The following is a 25,212-nucleotide window of genomic DNA, read 5'->3' as shown; positions in this document are numbered from 1 at the left end:
ATTTTGTAGATTCACGGATCCGACTGTCGGAGACTAACTTTATATAAGCTCACACGATCCGTTTTAGGATCCAACAAAATCGGATTCGACAAATCGGATCGAGTGAACGGCCTTTAATTCAAACGTGCCATACCTGATTTGAAATACATTTAAACAAAGGCACGCGTTCTGAAAAGTCGACGGTTGATTTCCGGCAAAAAATAGCTCCCGTGCTTTTCATCTTATTTCATTTCACGTTTCAAACAATTTTAAAGATAAATTCATTACCATTTGATTGTGATTGTGCGCTCCCCCTCATTCCGTAAAGCCCGCCGCACACTGGTGAACTTGCCGCGCGTACTTGTTATTCGTGACAAGTGTGATCGACAGAATTTCCTTTGTGTGCGCGGAAGTTTTGAACAACATTTGTCATTCGTACAGATCAAACGCGTTTGATATTCGACTCATCTCTCACGAATGACAAGTACGCACGGCAAGTTCATCAGTGCGGCTTAATAGACAGACACAAATGTTCGCTTTTGCACGTAACTCTCCCAAGAAAATAACGTTTATACAAAATCTATTTTCATGATTTAATATTATTACTTGATGAAAAAAAATGTCACACAGGCGCAGAATAAGGTTGATATAAACTTTAAAGTTTAATAACTCTATTCGATTTGATTAACCATTAAATTTTTTAGGAAAAAAATGCACCTGAAATAAGGAAAAACAAAATTTAGGTCGAGTAAAAAGTTTATGCATTACAAAATGTGTTTCGATCATGTTTCAAACTAATAAATAAGTCAGACTTACCTGTTCTCCTGAAACCAAGTTAACCACAAAAAGGAAAGTGTAGGAATTAAAAATTATTTCAATTCGTTGACTATCTTGCTGGTTTTTGTACCTTACTCGTGCCGCTTTATACTAAGGGTATTACACAACTACCACAATAATGGCCCTCCATCATTTACATCGGAGTCTAAAACCAATCAGAATGCGTTTCTTTCATAATAATCAAGCGACAAATCTTCTGCAAACCTGCACATTTTTCTCGTGATGTTAATATGATTGAAGTTCCTGAAACAGCAACTTAAATCGCCATAAACGGCGATTAAAAACGCGATAAAATATCAAAATTTTGATATTTATTCGCGTTAATCGCCAAAATGAAATCATCTTGAATGAAAATTTAGGAATTTAAAATGGCGGCTTCAATATGTGTTCAATTACATAATGCAGAAACTATTAAATTTGATGAAAAGTTGGCTGAGGAAGTGCGTTTCATGCTTATATGACACAACATATAAGGATTATAAAGACAAGTTTGTCGTTCCATATTTGGCAGAAAGTGGCAGAAATATGGCAGAAAATCTGAATCTATTGGAAGGTAAAACAATGTAAACTAAATATAGGTGTGCTTGAGTGGCGGATTTCAAAATTGTAGAGACTGCGGATGTAGAGACTGCAGTCTGCTATAAAATATACAGCTTTCAATTTATCAAAATTTTTTTCTAAATTTTTTATGTCCACTCTAAAACTAACACTAATTAGATTTTTTTTTTATGTCAAAAATTCAGCAAAAAAAAGATTCAGCAAGCGAAGAAATGACTTTAAAAAAGTAAATAAAACTGGAACATCTCTGTCAGCTGTTGTTTCCTCTAAAACAAAATTGGAGAACTATAATTTTCTACAGTGGTTGGTACATAAAGTGTGGAGCAACAAAAAACTAATTTGTCAGTATGAACTACCAGAAGCAGCTCGACAAGTAATTGTAGTTTGTTAACCGATGATAAAATTAACCATGTCAGCTTACTAAATAAAGACTATGATACCAGCAGCAGCTCAACAAGTAATTGTAGTTTGTTAACAGATGATGAAATTGAGCCTGTCAACTTACTAAATGAAGACAATGGCTGTCAACGAATAAAGCCAGATGAAGTAATTGATAAGATTAATGATATATCTGATACAACTGGACATAACGAAACGTTATTATTAAAAACCTTTTATCTTTCTTTTATTTTATTATTGTGATGGCTTTTAAAAGTCTTATGATGGGTTATTATGTTCATATTGAAAATTCGCTTTCCGCCTGGCAAATCTCAGGCCACGATTTTGAATAAACGCTACAATAACGGAGCACTCGAAGCGTTCAGGAAATTCCAGCGTCTTGAACTCAAGCTTGGAAGAGCCAAACTCGACCTAGAGTTCCTTATAACGTGTAAGAAGCGCACAATAATACCACAATTCCTATGGTTTAAAGTTGCTCATCGCAGATTGCGATCTTCTAGCGCCTATCGACAATGTCAACATAAGTTGTTACAAGAAGAAATAAACACAAAGCCCGCTCGGATACGAGTACTATCATCACAAGCTACGACCGCACATTCCAGACTGAATATATGCTTGTATTTAAAACTCATGTATGTAATTTATCTCAAATAATCTGAAGATGTCTTAAGTTAAAGACGAAACGTTATTAATAATCTTTCTTCATTTTACTATTGTGATGGCTTTTTAAAAGTCTTATGTTGGGCTATTATGTTCATATTGAAAATTCGCTTTCCGCGATCGTCATATTTTAGGTTTATACATACACTAAACGAACGCAAGTCATGATCATCTTAGAAACGTTGGAAACTTTGTAAACTATATAAGATATGATTATTGTTTATGAATCTACAACAACCAGTAAATGGTTTGTGACCTTGACAATATTTTAGGTGTATGCTCAATATATGACATAAAATTTACAACTTCACTTGACAATATTTTGGTGTATGCTCAATATATGACATAAAATTTACAACTTCACTTGACAATATTTAGGTGTATGCTCAATATATGACATAAAATTTACAACTTCCTATTCCGCCGATTCCGTGCTGGGAATATCTGGGAATATCTAATTCCGTTCACAAAACGAAAGTGATTTCCCTTGAAACTATTGCTTGCATTTGTGTCGAAAGAATAATATGCGATGAATTTGAGAAACACTGGGACTTTTGTAGACGTTGACATAATAGTTTTTAAAGCTGTATAGTTTATGCTGTTGACACCAAAGACACAAAGAAAAATTTATACAAATTAATGAAAAATTCGCCACAACATGGTAATGTGCATTTTGAGTTCAGCCAATATTTATTACAGTTGTGTTTACTCGTTTTTCGCCAATAGCAACAAGTTTTTATGTCGACGTCACCGAAATACATAAATATATACAACATGTTCTTGGTACAACAAATGGAATAGATGAAATTGATTGACTCTATAAATTACAATTGTTCGTTTATCCAGTTCCTAATTGATTTATCATTAACTCCTGCAGCAGCCACTGTTTCTGACATGGCCAATGGGGACTCGCATTTTTCTTGTTTCACAGCAAGACATCTTTTAAAGTGTTGTGGACTATAAATGTGAATGAACATGTTATCAAAGATTAGTCTGAAAATCTTTCAAACATTTTAAACGAAACAAAGTTAAAGAATCGAACCAATTTTCTAAAAGAATGTTTGAATTTTGTTTAAGAACCAGAAGTCCTGTGTTAAGGACGTCAAGGCCCTTTACCAAGAATGTGTAAAACCACTGATCTAATATACTGGGTGACACATTTAATATAAAACTAGTCAAACAATGACATTAATATTTGCGACTTTAAGCCTTTCTGTGATTCCGATCATAAAAATTTTCCTATCGTGATGATAGAAGAATGCAGTAGTTTGGCAAAGCATTCTTAAAATAAAAAATTTAATAATTTTAAATAAATTAAATGCAGCGAACTATGGCATTTTAATCAGAGGAAAAAAAGAATGACATTTAGTTAAAATGTTGAAAACTATGTACAACAGCACTGACTAAACAAGATCCGCCATGCATAATGATTTTGAATGCCAAGTTAGTTCTTTATTAGACTCAAATACAACTGCAAAAACACAACGGTAATGAACCACTAAATGAAAACATGTTTTACTCTGCTATTATATACAAAAAGTTCTTTTAGATGGGTCTTTCAAAGGCAGTATAACCTTCCATAACTGCTGTGCTACCTTGCTTTGAGTATACATGTACAAAACTAAAACTGTGTTATTCACATTTTGAGAAATTGAAATACTTTGAATGTTGCTTGCAGTATGTGTGCATATATAAATATTTTAAGGGTCGTATGATAGAATTTCTATGGTGTACTTACAAAACAACACATCTTTAGTGGAAGAGCTAAAGCAACATATTCCTTATATAACAGAAGACAACCTAACCAAAAACTGGGTCAAGTGTAAAATGCATTGTAACGCAGAATGACAATGTCAGGTTGATGTACTGCATTGAAATACAAATTACAATGTCTGTAATTACAAGTGAGATGTATTGGGAAAGGAATAATACAAAATGTGCATTCTTAATTATACAAAAATTATGATGTACAACACTGGATGATTAGAACTTAATTGAATGAAGATAATAATGCAAAAGACTTTATAAAACATCCGCATAAAAGAACTATTCATTCTTAACATATCAAGAAAAAATTTGTTTGGTCGTTTGAATGGAATTAGTGAATGTGAGCTGTAGATGTAAGTCAATGTTTTAAAGTTTGAAACACTTACTGTTAAGGTTCTATAGTACCGTAAAAACGATGACAAGTTGTCGGCACCATTTTTTAAGGGCTAAGAACATTTAAGTCGCCATTTTCCATTCTGAAGATGATAGTTCAAGCAGTTGATTGCATCAAATTTCAAACTAATTTCGAGATTAACTGCGTTTCGACTCATTTAGTTTGTATTTAAATTACAGTGAATAATCTTTCACCGTATTCAGAACAACTTTGTGTTTCAAAGAAATTGTTTTCCTTTCGAATTTGAGAATCGAGTTCAATGTTAACATCTACATGTCGATTCAATGCGTAATCCAGCCTATATTAAGATCAATGGTGAAGACTCGCTTTTACACTAATGCGCATGCGTTAATCATTGGTGTTGAAAACAGCACGGCTCACCACAAGCATTATGCGAGTAAAAGAGCATAAATATTAGGAAATTACTAACATTAATTAAAGTAATTTAATATAAAAAATAACAAATAAAAATAAAAAAAATGAAATAAAAAATAATTAAAAATTAAAACAAAAAAGTAAAAGTTGTAAAATAAATATGTAATAAAATAGAAAAGTATATATAATAAAATAGTAATAACACATAGAAATTCTACTACGTCACGACCTGATGATGACGTGTTGATGACGATTTTTTTTCTTTCAAAAAAAAAATTAAGTGACTTACCTCATCTTCCAGCCACACTTTACTTCGGAATGATCAGATTTAATTCTTCTCACCAGTTTTGTTGTGTAGTATATCCTCCAATAAAACCTGGCGTGAAACCGAAAAAGAAGCTTATAGGCCTGTGACAACCAATCAAATTCATGCATAACAATAAACCAATAGACAACCAGCTCAGGTAACTCGAAGCGCGCATTGTTTTGTGGTCTTAAGTTGCACGGCAAGCAAGCGTAATTTTGTATTTGTGGACAACAATGCAAAATCTATATTCTGCTGTTTCTTTGAGTGCCATATATTTTAAAGTAGTGTTTATTCTGTGACGGATGTGAAAATTGCTGCAACCGTGCGTAAAATTTCTAGCGTGATGCGAAAATTCTAGTTAAGTTACTTTGCTGTCAACCACTTTTCAAGATTTTTAAGTCAGAGTTTACTGTCGTTTCTAGTTCAACTATATCATTATTTTAGCAGTTAAGGCAGTTGTTACTGTTAGATAGTTTGAAAACCTGAAAATTTTGCCAATTGCAATAATGTAGTTATTACATTTTCTGACGTTTTCCTCTGCCATGGTGCTGTCCTTCGTCTGACTTAAGTCAGAGTTTACTGTCGTTTCTAGTTCAACTGTATCATTATTTGAAGCGGTTAAGCAGTTATTACGCGTTAGATAGTTTGAAAATCTGGATTTATACATAAATTTTGGAGCATTGTAAATTTATGCAGAAATTATAACCCAACTTTAGCTCAATGGCAAATAAACAAGAAATTTCAAAACATTCTGTATGATACGCCATGTACAATAATAATAAACTTAAATTATTAGTGAGATGATTTAACGATGGTGGAGCAAAACATGAAAGCTATAAACGACACAGAAATTAGTAAAACGTAAATCGTAACTCACATCCAACTCTTTACTGAAGCCAAGTTAGCCACGAAGGTAAAATGTACAAATCAAGTTGAAAGTTTCGTTTGCACGTTTGAAAATTGAGATAGATCTGAGATAATAAGAATCACTTGCTTTGTGATAGTCGTTCGTCGTCTTCATTCGTTTGCACGATACGCTGAGTGTCCTTTTGCCAACGTCGTAATATGTATAAGGGTAAAAGTACAAAAGTTTTCCCCACCAACCAATCAAAATGTCGAGGAATATCAAACCAATGAAAATCCTAAAAAGGAGTCGAACGCATGATGTCATCGAACTTTCATTAACATCTTGACTTTGGTGAAGTAAACATCTCAAAGGAGGCTCAAATGTACGAAACGAAATGCATTATACGATACGATACATCATTGTTTCACAAAACTAGCCATATTTTCCTTTATGTTATTGTTTTCTCCATTCGTAATGTCGACATAATCATAAAGTTTTGTCGTTTTGTGAGCTTTTGTACTTTTCAATACAGTAACCGCAGTCGTGAATGATAAAATAAACACAGCAAGTCTTAAACAAACCAAAATCATTTATGTGACTAATTTTCACAACATTCAAAATCAAAACCTTTTCTCATCCAAACCTAATCCCTGATTCAATTAAATCTATGGTGGTATAGGTGAATTCAGCTGCGCGGGATAATTCCCGATAAATTGGCGAAACTTCGCGCCATTTATCCACCAGAATCAGGGAACATACCACAACAGACAAAAACTCTCATATCTACCGACACCTTCTTAAATCTCACTCATGTAAAACCAACTATTCACCCTCTTGCTTCAAATTTATCGACACTGGCGAAACCTCATTCTCCCTTAAAATCAAAGAAGCACTCCACATTAACAAAACTAACCCTGACCTCAATGTTCAAGTTTTTAAATTCAATACAATATTTAGTTTATAATACGCTCGGACGCTCCCCATTAATTTATCTTATTTCCTTATTATTGTTGTAATTTATGTATCATATTACTTTTATATAAATCTTGTATTATTTATTATTTCACTTATACTAAAGATGGCATCATGAGATGTTGAAACATGTCTATTTTAAAAACTCGTCATATATATTAAATGCGCATTAGCAATAGTGCTTCTACGAAATTATGAATACAAAATTGTTTAACTTAGTTTGGCTTTGAATTTTACACCCATTACTTCATGTTATTTTCTTGTTTCAATTCTCACAGATAAATATTGTCAATGTTTACAGGGTCGTTATACTTTTGGTTTTAAAGGACAGGGATGGTGTCATTGTAATTTACAAATAAACAACTGATGATGAAGTCATACTTCAACTTTGATAATGTCCCATTTTAATACAGTATGGTACTTAGTGAAGTGGTAACAGGATGATATGAGGACAGTAGAGGCACCATGGTGATGTCAGTTTAGTGATACAATATACTTTTCATAGAAATATAAACCAAACACTTACAGCTTGTTGTAAAACAAATGTTCCTTTCTTGTTCATAATGACTTCTTCAATGGCTTTGATAGATGTTTCCAAAGCTTTTAAACCTTCTTCTTGATTCATTGTAGTTGTTCCTGACAACATAGAAGAACAAAACAGTTTTCAAACACACCCTGAAATTGTCAAAAGACAATTTACCGTTTTATGTTATTCAGGCCTGGCACAAGGTTATTTTATTCAACTTTTACTATGTCAGTGAAAGTGACGACAATTCCCTGCAGTGTGCGAATTAGTTCAGAAAAAACGATGTGCAATTTTTTTTGACAAAAGTGTTTCTTTAGAGGCATAATCAAATCGATATTACGTTAATTATTATATAGCGCTAATTGCTAAATTAATATTTTTAAACGTGAACAAATTCATATGATTTACGACAGTGTTTTTCGTTACAACAGCTGATCCAGCTGTATGAGAGAAATTTTTTGTGCATGTTATTCCCTCGTCTTTTTTGTGCAAACTTTACAGCGCAATAAATTCACCACTTGGCCATCATCCTAGCACTCAAACAAGTCATCATTTGATGTTTCCATCCATTTTTTTACTGTATTAACTTTGCTGGTAACTACAACCTTTCGAAGAAAATGGCAAGAAAGACAAAAGTGAAAAGAGAAACATCGAATATACTTTTGCTTTTTGATTATTAACAGTAACATCCTTGATGTTTACTTACGATAGAAAACATCATATTTTTGTCATATTACAAGCAATATGTAAAAGCAAAAAGTATGGCTAATCAAGGTCGCCAGTTTGGCTTAATGTTTTGAGCCATTAATGTTTTTCTCACGTTAGGCTTATTTAAAATCAAAATTCCTTTTGGTTTATTTTTCAAATTTGGCTTATTACAGTTTTTTTGTCTTCTTTCAAGAATCAAAATCAAAATATTTCCTGATTTTACTGAAAATACTCAAAATAGCTATGATGCCAAAACAGTAATGTAACGGTTTACAAAACAACGCAAATGCAAAATTGACATTAATAATGTATTACACCCTAATGTCATAAGCATATAAGCACCATGTATGTAGACTGTTGGACAGACTTACCAGTCTCAGTGACAACGTCTTTGAATTTGATGACATTGTGTCAACATGGATTTTAATGTCGTGCAGCGCACTCCTTTATAAAGTAAAGATCAGTAAAGATTAAGCTTGAAAACTTTTTCAATTTATGTGGTAGTAATCAATAAAGAAGTTTTTGCATATCGTTTGAAAAGTGATGTGCAATTGTTTCATTCTAGCTAAAACGATGTGCAAATTGCGCATTGCACACCGTTAATTCGCACACTGGTGATATCATTGATTTTAAATAAGCCTAACAAGAGAAAAAGAAGCCAAATTTGGCTCAAAACATTAATCCAAACTGGCAACCTTGATTAGCCATACTTTTTGCTTTTACGTATTGTTTGTAATATGACATAAATATGATGTTTTTCATCGTAAGTAAACATCAAGGATTACTGTTAATAATCAGAAAGAAAAGTAAATTCGGTTATTCTCTTTCACTTTTGTCATTCTTGCCAATTTCATCGAAAGGTTGTAGCTACCAGCAGTTAATAGAGTAAAAATGGATGGAAACATCAAATGCTGACTTGTTTGATTACTAGGATGATGCAATGGTGAATTTATTGCGCTGTAAAGTTTGCACAAAAAAGAGGAGAGAATAACATGCACAAAAAATTTCTCTCATACATTTGTAACTGGATCAGCGGTTGTAAAGAAAAACACTGTCGTAAATCATATGAATTTGTTCATGTTTAAAAACAATAATTTAGCAAATAGCGCTACATATAGTAATGAACGTAATATCGATTTGCTTATGCCTCTAAACAAACACTTTTGTCAAAAACAAATTGCACATCGTTTTTTCTCAACTAATTTGCACACTGGTTATCACAATGCAATATTAGCTTTAGAAAAAACTAATTTTTGTGGACAGTTAACATAAATTATTACCAATGTCACAGGGTCCTAATATTATTGAATTGAATGCATTGGGATGGTGTCATTGTAATTTTCAAATAAACGACTAATGATTGAATATGTCCGTCTTAATACAGCATGGTGTACTTAGGGAAGTGGTAACAGGATGATATGAGGACAGTAGAGGTACCAGGAGGATGTCATTTTAGTGATACAATATACTTTTCATAGAAATATAAACCAAACACTTACAGCTTGTTGTAAAACAAATGTTCCTTTCTTGTTCATAATGACTTCTTCAATGGCTTTGATAGATGTTTCCAAAGCTTTTAAACCTTCTTCTTGATTCATTGTTGTTGTCGTGACATAGGTAGGTGGTGAAATGGAATTTATCTTAAAGAAGAAAACAGTTTACAATCATACAGTAAAATTTTCAAAAAGATTTTTTATCATTGTATGTTATTTAGGCCTGGTACAGCTATTGTAGATATAATTACATTGCTGTGCACATTTGGAACATCTATAAATAATTAAATCTTGTTTTCTTGAACATCAAAATGTTCATCCTCATTGTGTTTATGTAGCAATATTTCAATTTAATGCATTTCAATGAGAATGATCTGTCATATTGTGTTGAATTTAAAAACTTGAACATCAAGTTTTTAAATCTCATATCTACCAACACCTTCTTAAATCTCGCTTGTGTAAAACCATTATTCACCCTCTTGCTTTAAAATCATCCACACTGCTGACACCTCATTCTCCCTTAAAATCAAAGAAACACTCCACATTAACAAAACTAACCCTGACCTCAATGTTCAAGTTTTAAATTCAATACAATATTTAGTTTATAATACCAGGTGCTCACCATTAATATATCTTATTTATCACCTATTATTTCACTCATACTGAAGATGGCATCATGAGATGTCAAACATACAAACAAAACAAACAACATTTATATACCGCCAGTATTAATCCCCGCCAGGTTGACCGTCCATGATTTTCCACGCCCACACATCTCTATCTCTCGCCATATCTCTCGCTATACCCATCGCCTTCATATCACTGTTCACAACATCCATCCATCTCTTTCTCGGTCACCTCCTTTGACTCCATCAACATTCATGCAACGCTCTACTCTAATTTCAGCACTTTCTTCCCTCCTTTCCACATGCCCAAACCACCTCAAACGCTGGCGCGCCTTACCCACTCGACATACACTCCAACACCAACTCTCTAATCTCTTCACTCAATCCTATCCATCAACGCACCACACATCATCCTAAGCATTCTTCCTTCCGCCGACGCCAATCTTCTCAGGTCCTCTGCTCTCAACACTCTGCTCCATATCCCAAAACACTTCTAACACATGCCTTATACAATTCTCCCTTCTGCTTCAACGAAGTCGACTTTCCGCATGTCGACTTCCATTCTCCTAAGCATTCTCCTTTTCCGCATGTCGACTTTCCGCATGTCGACTTTGTCGAAACATGTCTATTTCAAAAAAAATTGTCATTAATATTAAATTAGTTTTAAAATTCAAAAGGAGTAAAGATCTTATTGACTTTGAAAATTAAAATTTCAATAAACCTTCCACTCACTGTCTCAAAGAGATGTGAAATTGAGTGTGTGATGAGTAGAGTGTGGAAGGTTTATTGCAATTTTTATATTTCAAGGTGATTGTTGTAAAGGCTGTGTTTCAGATTAACTTATCCATTTAAAATCTAGATGTTCTTATTTGGATCTTGTAGCATTACCTTTGTTCTCTTTGGTATGGTTCATATGACATAATAAAATGTATTTACAACTAATATCGAATGTATTTATTATTGTTTCACAATAGTGAAGGTGAATGGGTTTCTACGCACTTGGAAATCTCCACACTTGCACAGTTTTGCGAAAGAAGCATTTACGTTCTAAAAAAGGCTTCCTTTAGTAAAGTAAAAGCGACAATTATGACCTTATGATTCATGAAAGCCTTCTTATATCCAAACTTAAACCCTCTCTTAACACCCAAGGCAACTCAATCCCCCTTCACCTTCTTTAATATACCGCCATTCTCTCTTCATTCCGTCATCTAAACTTCCTACTCCCCTCACATGTAATTTAACACCCTGTAATATATGCTTGTATTTAAAACCTCATGTATATAATTTATCTCAAATAATCTGAAGATGTCTTAAGTTAAAGGCGAAACGTAATTATTAAAAAAACCTTTAATCTTTCTTTATTTTATTATTGTGATGGTTTTTTTAAATATCTTATGTTGGGCTATTATGTTCATACTGAAAAAGTAAAAAACATTGTCGTTAAATAATAGAAATAAAAGTTATACGTATAAGAAAATTTTTGCAGTAAAAGCAAAAGCAGGGCGCAAACTCAGTAAATTTATGAATATTTCGCACAAACCTTATAAGATCAAGCACAGAATGTATTGGTTCAACTTTTCTTCGTTCGGTTCTGGTTCTTCACGTTAACATTTCCAGGTTAAATGCAAATAAACAAATTACTCCCCAAACATTGCAGTCATAAGATAATACAGCAATGTTCTTCTTCCCAATTTTCCGCTCTGTTTTGACTCCAATTCAGCGACTGCCAAAAGCAGGCTGGATACAATCAAAGGAAGAACCAAAAGTCTTAATGCTCTCACACAAATCTCACCAAGAAACGAAACGTACATTGCATATTCCTTCGGTGTTGGATCTATGGGAGACTGAACATTGCCATGTAATAAAGAGCCGAGTAAAAATCCACAAAGTACACCGAATAAAATGAAAAATAATATCATATGTTGTTAGGCATGTTTTAATCCATTGTAGCAACGCTTTGAAGTCATTGTCGAAAATTTTGCAGCTCTGAATACAATTGAAAGCAACAAATAAATACAGAATCTCAACTTTACCATTCGCAATAACAAAGACTATAAATTTACCGCGCCATTGACTATATATAAATATTCAATACATATTAGAGACTTAGGTCACGTGTTTTTCTTTCCAGATTTTAACAGCCAAGGGGGAATTCCCTTTTAAACGCTGTCTTTGAAATAAATGGAGAGAAGGCTAAACTAATTCACAAAACAAAAGCTAATCGTCGTCATCACAATAATTGGAAACTTGTGATAGGAAAAAATAAAATAGAACTCACTATAAGAGCCCTTACAAAGAGTATTTCAAAACATTCTGTTTTTTATCGAATCTACAACTGGCAGTAAATACTAAAAAATTTGTAAACTTGGCAATGGAAAAATACATAATTGGTAGTGTGGATGGTTTGCTAAAATTAAAAAATTTCACTCAGTCCATTTCATCGTGAAGACAATTTCTCACGACGCAAACTAGCATCATAAATAATTCCTTTGGAAACAATTATGTAGGAATGTATGAGTTTATATCAGTGGTTTATACATTATAACGCATGAAATGACGGCACTAAAAAATTACCATTCAATAAATATTAATTATCACATTAATAAAAATAAATATTATTAAGAAAGAGATTTACAAAAACTTACAAATTATTTTAAATGGTTCATTAGTACATAAGATTAAAGTATGCCTTTCGTCCATTGATTATTGAATGGTAAAACAAAATATTTTCTTGAGTTCTTGCGTTTTACACAAACCTATTTATAATATAAATGTGCATGATTTATTTCTCTTAGTATAAATCATTTTACGTTGAAGTTGACGAATCTTTAAAGTTTTTCTAACGTTGATGGTGTACATTTAACACAAAATGCTCCGTTCAGCATTTCCATCGCACATCTATCTTCTCTTGTAAAGTCTAGCAGGTCAAACAAAAATTCTTCAGCAAGAGTTTCTTGAATGGGTAAATTTGGAATTGGTTGAGTATTTTCACCACCTTCCATACTTTCATTTTCTACTGCATTGTCGTATCTTTCGTTGCCATCTTCTAGCCCATCACAACCATCTTTTTTAACGTTATTCTCTTGTTCAACACAGGATTTTTTACCTTTGTCGGTCATCTTTTTGTAAAGGACGATCTAAAGATAATTAGATTAGGAAAGAGGCATAATCTGGATAAGCATAATCTAAATAAGTTGGCTATTTGGTATTCTACAAAATAGCCAACTCATTACGAATTTCAAATTTCACTACTCTCAGACGGTGAAACTATAGATTTCTAGAGAAATTATGAATGGTTATGTTCTGAAATTTGCAAATTACATCTTTACGTCTGGAATTCATAAGTATTTTTTATATCACGTGATCATTTTCTGAAACATTTGGACGAAGAATAAGAATTTGTAATCTTTCATAACTTTGGGACTTTTGTGTTTGTATGTATTGTTTGTATTTATTTATGTATTTACTGTATGTTCTGTGGGTATTTCCTGAGATGGGTACTTATGTATTACTGAGATATATTGTATGTATTTACCCAAAACTACAGATTAGTGAGAATAGATGTCTATCCCATGATCTATACGTATGTAAGATTATTGTATTAGCTGATTATCGGTATTTGTATCCAAGGTAACGCTTGGAACAATGTTACTCGCATGACTTGATATAGTAAGATGATTAGAGGTGTCTCTGACTTACTGAGAGATAGTAAATGTGCTGTTTGTTTACGATAGCAAACATTTTTATGCGACTTATTTAATGAACTTTATACATGTTTCATTGCAAGTTTCCAGTGGCGTAGCTAGCGAAAAACATTTGGTCGGGCTCACGAGGCGCCACCATGGTTGTAAGCATGGCTGAAAACCGTAGGTCTTCCAGGTCTTGTAAGCACCCATGTGCGATTTTGCCTTCTCATGCTTCTTACAATCGGATAGGAAATTCTTCATGTTTTTGAATCTCGTCTCCGTCCATGAAGATGACGATCCAGGGCAAAACAAAAGACAAGGCCAACAGAACAATGCATTCTTTTCTGCGCTACCACAAAACCAATCTTTCTTCGAGTACCAACTTTCCTGAAAGCTTCTATTGTCTGTAGTCGCTTGTAAATTTGGAATTGGCCGCTGCTTTACGAGTATATTTTGCTCGCCTGATTGTCGAACAGAAAATGGTTTCTTTTGTAGTTCACTTATTATATCGATTTCATTAGCCGAAGCCATTGTAATGTAAGTTATCACGATTTCCGAACGTATATTTCGAAAGCTCAAAATTCAAGTCACGCTTTTGAAAATGAGCCCGACTAGATGTTGCGAAACAGCGCATTTGAGTTTGCTCGGTTGCTGTTAACCAATCAGATTGCAGATAATCCCACTATAGATTTTATTACTTGGTCGGGCTGAATTTTCAGAGCCCGACTAGATGTTGCGAAACAACGCATTTGAGTTTGCTCAGTTGCTGTCAACCAATCAGATTGCAGATAATCCCACAAAGATTTTACTACTTGGTCGGGCTGAATTTTCAGAGCCCGACTAAACTGCGTAATGCCTGGCACTAGAAATGCACTTGTCATTGTTGCTAAGTAACGTTTAAAAATATGATAATTTTGCTAATAACGACGCAATTTGACAAATATTACACTAATAGACTGTGGATTATTCCAAAAAGAGTCGCAGAATTTAAAATTTTCGCAAATCCAATTTTAAAGAAAACAAATTTTTCATTTTTGGGAAAATATTTGGTCGGGCTGGGCCCGACCAGCCAGACCGCTAGCTACGCCACTGGTTGCCACCTGTCTCATGGCTAGATGACTTAGATTGTCAAAAAGATCTACTCCTTGATTCAGATTATATTGCTGAACCGAATGTTAATCAATGTAAGTAGCTGAAGTAAAAAATATGTTTTAGGCACAATGCTAAACAATAGATAATTTATACCCTGTATTAATGCCAACTTTATGTCATGCTGAAACAATATTACATTAGTTATCAGTCAACATTAAAATTGTTCATATTATATTTAAATTTGGATACTGTCTGTATTTCTAATAGTTCAGTCATTTTTTAATTAATGAAAAAGGTTCCACTGTTGAAGAAATAACCAGTACCAAAGATACCTCAACTAAATACATGTAAAGGTCATCAAAACTATAGTTTTTATTAGTATGACATAGTCTGCATAATTTTTGGTGATATTTAAAATTAGTTCATCTATTTTTATAGCCCATGGATTGCAATTGATGAAAGTGATACTGATAGTGATCATGAAGAAATAGCTGCAGTTATCTTAGAAAGGTAAAGAAATTCTTTGCAGATATATTTATTTACAAGTTAATTTTATAGGTTCTGTTCATAGTGACTGTCAATCTTAACTTGTAAACAATATTACTCAGCTTGTACATAAGAATTTATTTAATTTACAGATTGATTGCATATAGCACATCTGTTTGCTATGATATATTTTACAATGAATCGACTTTTATCTGTCTTCAGTTATTATACATTATATTATTACTTGTACCATATATGTAGCAAAAATAATAGTTCTTTTAGTAGTGTTTTATGGTACAAAGAAAACAAAGAAAGATAGTGGCCTAATTGAAATGGAAAAAATCATAAAAAGAGATTGACCTTGCAAAATATGTACACAAGCACTGTCTATAAGATTCCAGACTGTTTCATAGATGACCAACTTTACAAAAAATGACATAATATTGCTTCTTCTTGACTGAGCTTAATCTACAGTTATACAATGTTTATTTTTTATTACTTAGGAAGTGACAAAATTTTTATGATATCTTTGTATTTGGCAATCAAATTATTTTCTTTTATATTTAGGGAAGGTTTTGTTCAGAGTAATGAAGATGAAGATCTTGCAACTTTACTGACAAATCACATTAGTTCAAATGTTTCTTTATCATGATCAGTTGTGTTGGTTATTTGAAGAAGTATGCACTGGAAGAGCTTTCTTAGAGAGATGACCTGTCAGAAGGTGGATGATACTATGGACTTTGAGGTAACAACAGTCATGTGCAGTATTTATCAATATCACAGAGAAGACTGTAAGTGTTTACTATTATCACAGGTCAAATTTACTGATAGCATGCGAACAGTTGATGACAAAGGACCAAGACAAGAGTTTTTGAGATTGCTAAGAAATGATATGGTTGAGAGTTCGGGTGTTTTTCAAAGCCAAGCAATGTTGGGCTCATATGTATTGACACATAATGCAAGTAAATTGAGTACACATGAATATTATATGGCAGGAGGGGCATGTGCTATTTCCTTGATTTGTTGTTTGATCGTGCAACGCGCAACCATATTATTTTCCGACTCCATCCATCGATACATCCGTGTATCGGAAAACCTAATGGCTTTAGTTTTTATCGTAGCCGTCTGTATGCCAACAGAAGTTAGGACCTGGAACTCGATATATTCGTCTTCGCAAACGTTTCGCACGTATTGTTTTCGCAACCAACGGGATCAAGCTCTCTCATCAACTCTTCAACAACACTTCTTGAGCTTGATGTCCTTCAGTTCTGAGTGCATGCCACATCAACGATAACCTCCCAAATTACCAGGACTGTTCAATTTTGTTGAATGACTCGGCGAATTTCATTTGTATCAAACTCAGGCAATCGTCTACGTAAACCGTACTCCTTAAAACGGTTTCGTAACGTGCGTTCCGACATTTGAACTCCGTGTTTATTTAATATGAATTAACTATGCTCTTATATTCGAACCCTCTAGTAAAATAATATTCTAATCAGAGTTCGCTCATTTTCTACATTGTTTGTAATTGTGAATCATGCGAAGGAATGTCAACCATATTGGCAATATTTTGTAACTTTAATGCAAATTTTCGCAGTTTCTTTTGTTGCTGAAACGTTTATATTTTTGTATATATTCAGTTCACACTATAAATATGTGTTTGCGGAGTAAAAAATATGTCTGCTTGCCATAAATATCTTGTAGTGACGTACATAAAGTGCGTACATTACTCATCTAGATTCATGTATTAGAAATAGACGAAATAGCCAATCCTACACTTACTCAAACGCACTACTTTAAACTTACGCACTTTACTTTATAATTACGTAAAACTACTCAAATTTCAAGTACATTATCCACAAATAACTGCACCTTCTTTAACCAAATATATAAAAAAGCCTGTAAATAAATTCCTAACACATAAAACACTCACGACTGTTGTAAAAAACTTCTTCGCTAATGAATAAAATAATCACAAAATTTAACAGCGTTCTAGTACATTGAACTCACGTTCGGAGCTCATACGAAAGATTTATATATAACGCTAAAATATATCCGCACTGAAAATCTGATATATATCTGCATTATAAATATATATCTGCGCACTGATAATATATATCTGCGCACTACAATATATATCTGCGCACTGATAATATATATCTGCGCACTGAAAATATATCTGCGCGCTGAAAATATATATCTGCGCACTGATAATATATATCTGCGCACTGAAAATATATATCTGCGCACTGAAATATATATCTGCGCACTGATAATATATATCTGCGCACTGATAATATATATCTGCGCACTGAAAATATATATCTGGCACTGAAAATATATTTGCGTACTTTATGAACATATCTGCTCAATGAATACATATTTACTGCTCCACTAATATATATCATGAACAATGAAAACATTTCATGCAAAAATACTTTATTTCTATTCCTAATTTATGTTCCGCATTGCCGCTGTGGGCCACCGTACATAATAAAGCTGTGCGTTTTGCGGGGGAAATTATAACTATATTTTTTGGACACAAGCTGTGCGTTTTATGGGGAAATTATAACTATATTTTTTGGACACAAGCTGTGCGTTTTGCGGGGGAAATTATAACTATATTTTTTGGACACAAGCTGTGCGTTTTGCGGGGGAAATTATAACTATATTTTTGGGACAGGCTGTGCGTTTCATGGGGAAATTATAACTATATTTTGGACACAAGCTGTGCGTTTTGCGGGGAAATTATAACTTAGCTATGTTCAAACTGTAGCACAGCTTCTTGCCTAAAAAATAGAGTGCATGCACGACGTTTAGTTAGTACGTTATTTACAAGATAGTTTGTGAAAATTCATTAAATGTTTCAATACTCTTTTATAGCAGATGAAAATACCTTAATTTCAATTATTGCACGCAAAGTTTCTAGGAGACATAATGGTATATCATATAAGAAATACATCAAAACTTTTGCACAACAACTATTAAACAAGAAATTTAAAACATTCTGTTTGATACACCATGTATAATAATCTTACCTTTCACAGTCAGAGCAACCTCTCTTCTGAAATAGAAATCTCATACACTTGACAAAATGGGTCTGACTCTGACGAATTACAATAGAAATACTCTCCTGGTTTATGAGGTTGCACCGTCGCCTCAGACGGAGCGATGATATCTGGCACACTTGAATGACGTCACGTTCGTGATCTACTTACCCTCTCCCGCTGTGGAAAGTTTGAGGGATGGCCTGTTCTATATTGTAGTTCACTGATTTCAGCTAAAGTGCGAAAAGGCATGGCGGATAAAACAATTGGATATTTCGAGAAGGCTGACAGAAGTGATAGGAAGGGTAATCACGCAACTTTGGTACAAGAGAGGTAAATGAGCAAGAGTTTTCGGCATTTAGTTTATATCAATCTAATAGTAGTCTGTCTTTGGCGATTTGAAACAAATTTAACAGATGCGTTGAGTAACGAGACAAATGATCCACTGGTCATTCAAACCCGTATTTGCTACACAAAAATCAAAGATACTTCGTTGGTTCAGGTACGTTGACTTCTTTACAGCTGACCCTGTTACTAGCTTACTATGTAAAAAGTCAACGTACCCGGACAGGCTGACTGTAATAGAACTAGCATTAGAACTGTTTTGGCTGGGTTGTCATCAGCCGTTGATGCTGCTGATTGGAAGAAAAATACTTAAAATCTGAATCAACGAAATATCTTTGATTTTATGTAGCAAGCCACTGGTTTGAATGACCAGTGGATCATTTGTCTCTGCGGCTCAACGCTTATCTGTTAAATTTGTTTCAAATCAACAAAGACAGACTACTGTTGATTGATATAAACTAAATGCAAAATAACTCGCTCATATACCTCTCTTTGTACCCAAAGTTTGCGTTGGATTACCCTCATCGCTTCTGTCATCCCTCTCGTAAATATCATTTTTGCTATCCGCCATGCCAAGTAATTTATTCTAGTCAATCACAGGATCGTATGATAAAAATAAACACAGCAAGTTTTAAAACAAACCACAATCATTTTTGCTTCATCTTGTTCTTCTTCTTCATCATCAGGATTATCATCATCACCATCAACTTCTGCATTTTGACGCTCGAAGTTTTTCCAGTTCCTTTAACACATAACCCTGGCTGTCACATGTTACAATCGTAAACAAAATTTCAGCAAACTTTTGCCATAAATATAAAGCAGTTTTAAATTCAAAAGGAGTAAAGATCTTTTTGACTTTAAAATTCAAAATTTCATTAAACCTTCCACTCACTGTCTCAAGAGATGAGAAATTGAGTGTGTGATGAGTAGAGTGTGGAAGGTTTATTGCAATTTTTATATTTCAAGGTCATTGTTGTAAAGGCTATGTTTCAGATTAACTTATCCATTTAAAATCTCGATGTTCTTATTATGATCTTGTAGCATTACCTTTGCTCTCTTTGGTATGGTTCAGAAGACATAATAAAATGTATTTACAACTAATATCGTGAATGTATTTATTATTGTTTCACAATAGTGAAGGTGAATGGGTTATCACATTCTGGAAATCTCCACACTTGCACAGTTTTATGAACAAGCATTTACGTTCTAATAAAAAGGCTTCCTTTAGTAAAGCAAAAGCCAACAATTATGACCTTATGATTCATGAAAGCCTTCTCTTTATATCAAACTTAAACCTCTCTTACCACCCAAGGCAACTCATCCCTTCACCTTCTTAATATACTGCCATTCTCATTTCATTCCTTCATCTAAACTTCCCACTCTCACTTGTAATTTAACACCCTGCAATATATGCTTGTATTTAAAACCTCATGTATATAATTCATCTCAAATAATCTAAATATGTCTTTAAGTTAAAGACGAAATATTAAAAACCTTTTGTCTTTTTTATTTTATTATTATGAGGAATGTCTTATGTTGGGCTATTATGTTCATATTGAAAAAGCAAAAGCATTGTCGTTAAATAATAGAAATAAAAAGTTATAATGTATAAGAAAATTTCTGCAGTAAAGCAAAAGCAGGGTGCAAATTCAGTAAATTTATGAATATTTTGCACAAACCTTGTAAGATCAAAGCACAGAAGGTATTGGTTCAACTTTTTCTTCGTTCGGTTCTGGTTCACGTTAACATTTGTTAAATTGGAAACATTGTAGTCATAAGATAATACAGCAATGTTCTTCTTCCTAATTTTCCGCTCTGTTTTGACTCCAATTCAGCGACTGTTAAAAGCAAGCTGGATACAATCAAAGGAAGAACCAAAGTCTTAAAGTCTCACCCAAATCTCACCAAGAAAAGACACGTACATTGCATATTCCTTTAGGTGTTGGATCTATGGACGACTGAACATTGCCATGTAATAATGAAAAGTAAAATCCACAAAGTACGCCGAATAAAATGAAAATAATATCATCATGTTGTTTTGCATGTTTTAATCCATTGTAGCAATCAGTGAAGTCATTGTCGAAATTTCAAGCTTTGAATACAATTCAAAGCAAATTCTCTCAACTCCCAATTTCACAATTCACAATAACAAAGACTATAGATATACCTGCCATTGACTATAATTATGTAATAACTGAAGAACTTGAGCAATTTCTTACTGGTCGAGCTATGATCTAAAGCCTTTTCCACTTTTGGCTTAACGCGAAAACGCGACAGCGATTAACTTAAACGCGATAATCCCATATGGAACGTGGTAATAATCGCAATAAACGAGACTAACAACCGCGATATAATTTTGATATTTATTCGCGTTAATCGCCAAATGACGTCATCTTAAATGAAAATTTTGAATATAAAATGGCGGATTCAACATGTTCAATCACTTAACCCAGAAAGTTGGCCGAGAAAGTGCGTAAGATTCCTGCTTATATGATAAAACATATAAGGATTATAAAGACAAGTTTGGCGGCAAATGCTTGGGCAAAGTGGCAGAAAATCTGAATCTATTGAAACGTAAAACAATTTTCATTTGACTCTGAAGATGACTACCGCTAAGGTTGTCGAAACGTCAGTCAACAACAACAAAACAGTCCTTCTCAAGACTATACCAACCTGACGATCTACATTTACAAACATGTAACGATACTCTGGGTTCAAACCATTTACTTTAATAATTGGTGAGCGAGCCAAAATTGTTTGAAAATTTAAAAAGATTCAGCAAGCGAAGAAATGACTTTAAAAAGTAAATAAATCTGGAACATCTCTGTCAGCTGTTGTTTCTAAAACAAACTTGAAGGACTATAATTTTCTACAGTGGTTAGTACCACACATAAAGTCTGGAGCAAACAAAACTAATTTGTTGTATCAAATACCGGCAGCGGCTCGAACAAGTAACTGTAGTTTGTTAACCAATGATGAAATTGAGCATGTCAGCTTACTAAATGAAGACAATGGCTGTCAACGAATGGAGCCAGATGAAGCATTTGATGATAAGATTACTGATATATCTGATACAACTGGACATAAAAGTGGTCAAAGACAAAAAGTTGATGTTGAGCAAGAAGAAATACAGTTTCTTCATACAATGCAAAAAGCAATTAAGCATCAAAACGAAAACGTGGCAAAAGATGAAAATGATTTATTTGAATGCTTGTTGCCTCCCCATTTGAAAAAGTTAAATGCACATGAACAGGCCATTGCTAAGCATCAGATTCAAAATGAATTTTCAACATACAAATGAATCAAAACCCAACAACGAATTGTTCTCTTCAGAATCAGGTTTTATAGAGACTGCACCTACCAATGATGGGAGAACCGCTGATTGTCTCAGCCATTTTGGGTTCTTTACACAAACCTGCAGAATATCTTCCTTTGGTCACCTGCTGAACGACCATCACTTGTAATTGACTTTTGATATAATCGCACTTCTTTAATTCCAAAATCAGTGCCATGGAAATATAACTCAGTATTTCATTCTTCTTCTTTCTTCAAACTCGATGATATATTTAATTGCTTCATCTTTGTTACTTGCATTAAAATCTTTACTTTTGATTAATTCTGTTCCCTGCATCATTAAAATGTGAAAAATTCTGCGTAAACCAATGGTTTAGGTAGTTTTCATTGTACGGAAAAAGAGGAAAGGCGTCATTCGTAAATATAGTACACTTAAAAAATTTCTTAATGTAGGTTCCAAGTAAAACTGTCATTGATTGATCATCAAGATGAGACAAGAATAAGCGAGGAGTGCAATTTCTCCTTCACTTTCATGATCTCTTTTTTAACCAACTCATCTCGACATGTAAAGCAAGCTCACATTATCGTACATATCAGTTCTTAGCGAAAGGACTTAGCTCAAGTCTTTTTGGAGCATAGAAATGGATCGTTTGGTTGTATTGTGGTACAGCATTATTCTTTGTGCATAAATGGTGTAGACGTCTCTCATTGATTTTGATAAACAAGGAGGCATTCATTGGTTGTATTGTGGTACAACATTATTCTTTTGTGGATAAATGGTGTAGACGTCTCTCATTATTGACTTTGACAAACAAGGAGGCATTCTAAAGAACATCATACATACTTATGAAAGGATGTTTTCTAACTTATGTTTATAAGATCATATCTTTATTTTATCATAGATATTCTTACAAAAAATAACACAATTGAAAAAAAAATGAATAACATTAATTAGAAACATTTCAAATATTTAAAGCGGGACGTCGATACGTTCACAATGGCTACATATGTAAACGTTTATTTGCATTAAAATTCCATCAAAGGTTATGTAGGAATCGCAATACGAAGGTTTCACGACATTAAATCTAGCGGAAAAGTATATATCTTTAGTGTTGTGCATATTTTAGTACAAACATGAAACTTCCGTTGTGGGAAACGTTATTTTGCGTAACTTTGCCTCATGTATTTGAAATTTTTGTTGAGATAGTTTTTCATCCAACGAATAAGTAACTTTGATCGTGACTTACGATAAACATTTCCACTATTGCAAAAACTTCGAAATATCAAACGGAAAATTTAAATCAAATGTAACATGCTCCAATGCACCACAGTTATGAGGAAGTGATGAAGCACCACTTGTGCTTTGTGGCTACATCATTTATTAACCAAATACCAAAGAATGAATTAATTATTTTCAAAAAATTCAGGAAATGTATTAAAAACAAGCTACAAGTAATTTTTGATCCATAATAATGACTTTGAAAGTTTCTAACACGATAATTTTTTACACCAAATTATTTTCACTCAGGGAACTTTATATGCCTTTGTGCGCAATAGATTTGTTACAAGCAAGGCAAAGAGCCAATACATACTTCAAAAACTTATCACACGATTCTCACTTAAGCGTGACTTTAAATATTATAAAACATGTTTCGATGTTTAAAGTGTTAAGTGTTCAGGAAATTGACGCCTCCTGGTTATAACTGGTTGAATTATTTTCATGTTCCTAATAAGTACATAGATGTTAGGTCGTCTACGTTTGATACTTTGCGGATACGGCGCATAAAACCGTTCAAAAATCGATATTTGAAGCTATTGACGACAGCCTAGTGCAATTTTCTTTTATGATGAAAACTGTCACAATTATACCCAAATGCGTTGAACATAGTTGCAATTACAAATACATTTTTCATTGGTTTCTGCTTTCATTATGGAAACGACGACGAATATTGTTGTTCGAATTCATCAAAATTTACAAAACTCCATTCTAACGTTAACTAAGAATGTTTACTTACTTTTACAGAAGGATAACAGCTGGTATTTGACAATTTTTATTTATCTAAGAACTGAGGAGCTTGATGGACGGCGTACTATCCAGAATGAAATGACAAGAATCGCGTCTTTGTGTCGGTACCAGACCTCTGACGTAGTTTTTCCTACACCTGATAATTACCATCGACCACGAGCCAAAGATTTGCCGTGATTCCTAGAGTACCCCATCAAGTCAAATAAAACGTTAGTTAGGATAATAAAATATAATAATGACCTCTTTCCTGAATAAGTTTAAATCATTTTAAGATTTTTACATTTCTTGGATCTCTATGAAGGCCTATTTCTGTTAAAACTGACAATTTTATGTCAACAGACACAATAGAAAAACAGTTGTCCAATTCATATGTAATACCTATTAAAGAGCATTTCATATAACCAATCAAAACCATAAAACATTTTGTATGAAACATGTTTAGCTCCTAAGCAAGGACAAGAACAAGAACATGACAATATTAAAGGACAAAAGAACAAGAACAAGAACATGACAATATTAAAGGACAAAGAACAAGGACAAGAACATGAACAAGAACAAGAACATGACAATATTAAAGGACAAAGAACAAGGACAAGAACATGAACAAGAACAAGAACAAAGAAATAAAGAACATGACAATATTAAAGATACGGATATACGATGTAATGGTTATAATTTCTTTTATATCACGTGACCATTTTTGCTACATAGTGGACATAATTAAGGACCTTCAACCAAAAAAGATCTTTATCTAGGCACGTTAGGTGGTATATATATTGTTAATATTT

At 33.3% G+C, this 25,212-nt stretch overlaps 1 protein-coding gene and 1 long non-coding RNA gene across 2 annotated transcripts in view; both read right to left on the bottom strand.

The window, feature by feature from the left end:
- The window catches only part of LOC124440684 (eukaryotic translation initiation factor 2 subunit 1-like), a 111,041-nt gene extending 99,014 nt beyond the window's left edge, over positions 1-12,027 (bottom strand). The window contains exon 1 of the mRNA XM_046991127.1: positions 11,989-12,027. The gene's annotated coding sequence lies outside the window, so the exon portion shown is untranslated. The remainder of the gene's footprint in view (positions 1-11,988) is intronic.
- An 11,049-nt stretch (positions 12,028-23,076) lies between these two features.
- Positions 23,077-24,474, bottom strand: LOC124439875. Its single transcript, XR_006946491.1, has 2 exons — positions 24,414-24,474; positions 23,077-23,222 (listed from the first exon to the last, which is right to left on the bottom strand). It is a non-coding gene; the product is annotated as an uncharacterized LOC124439875 (long non-coding RNA).
- Positions 24,475-25,212: the final 738 nt, after the last annotated feature.

The sequence above is a fragment of the Xenia sp. Carnegie-2017 genome, unplaced genomic scaffold (assembly GCF_021976095.1).
Source record: "Xenia sp. Carnegie-2017 unplaced genomic scaffold, XeniaSp_v1 HiC_scaffold_1, whole genome shotgun sequence".
NCBI classification, from domain to species: Eukaryota; Metazoa; Cnidaria; class Anthozoa; order Malacalcyonacea; family Xeniidae; genus Xenia; species Xenia sp. Carnegie-2017.
Note: the sequence above shows the minus strand (reverse complement) of the source record. Positions and strands in the feature narration are given on the sequence as shown.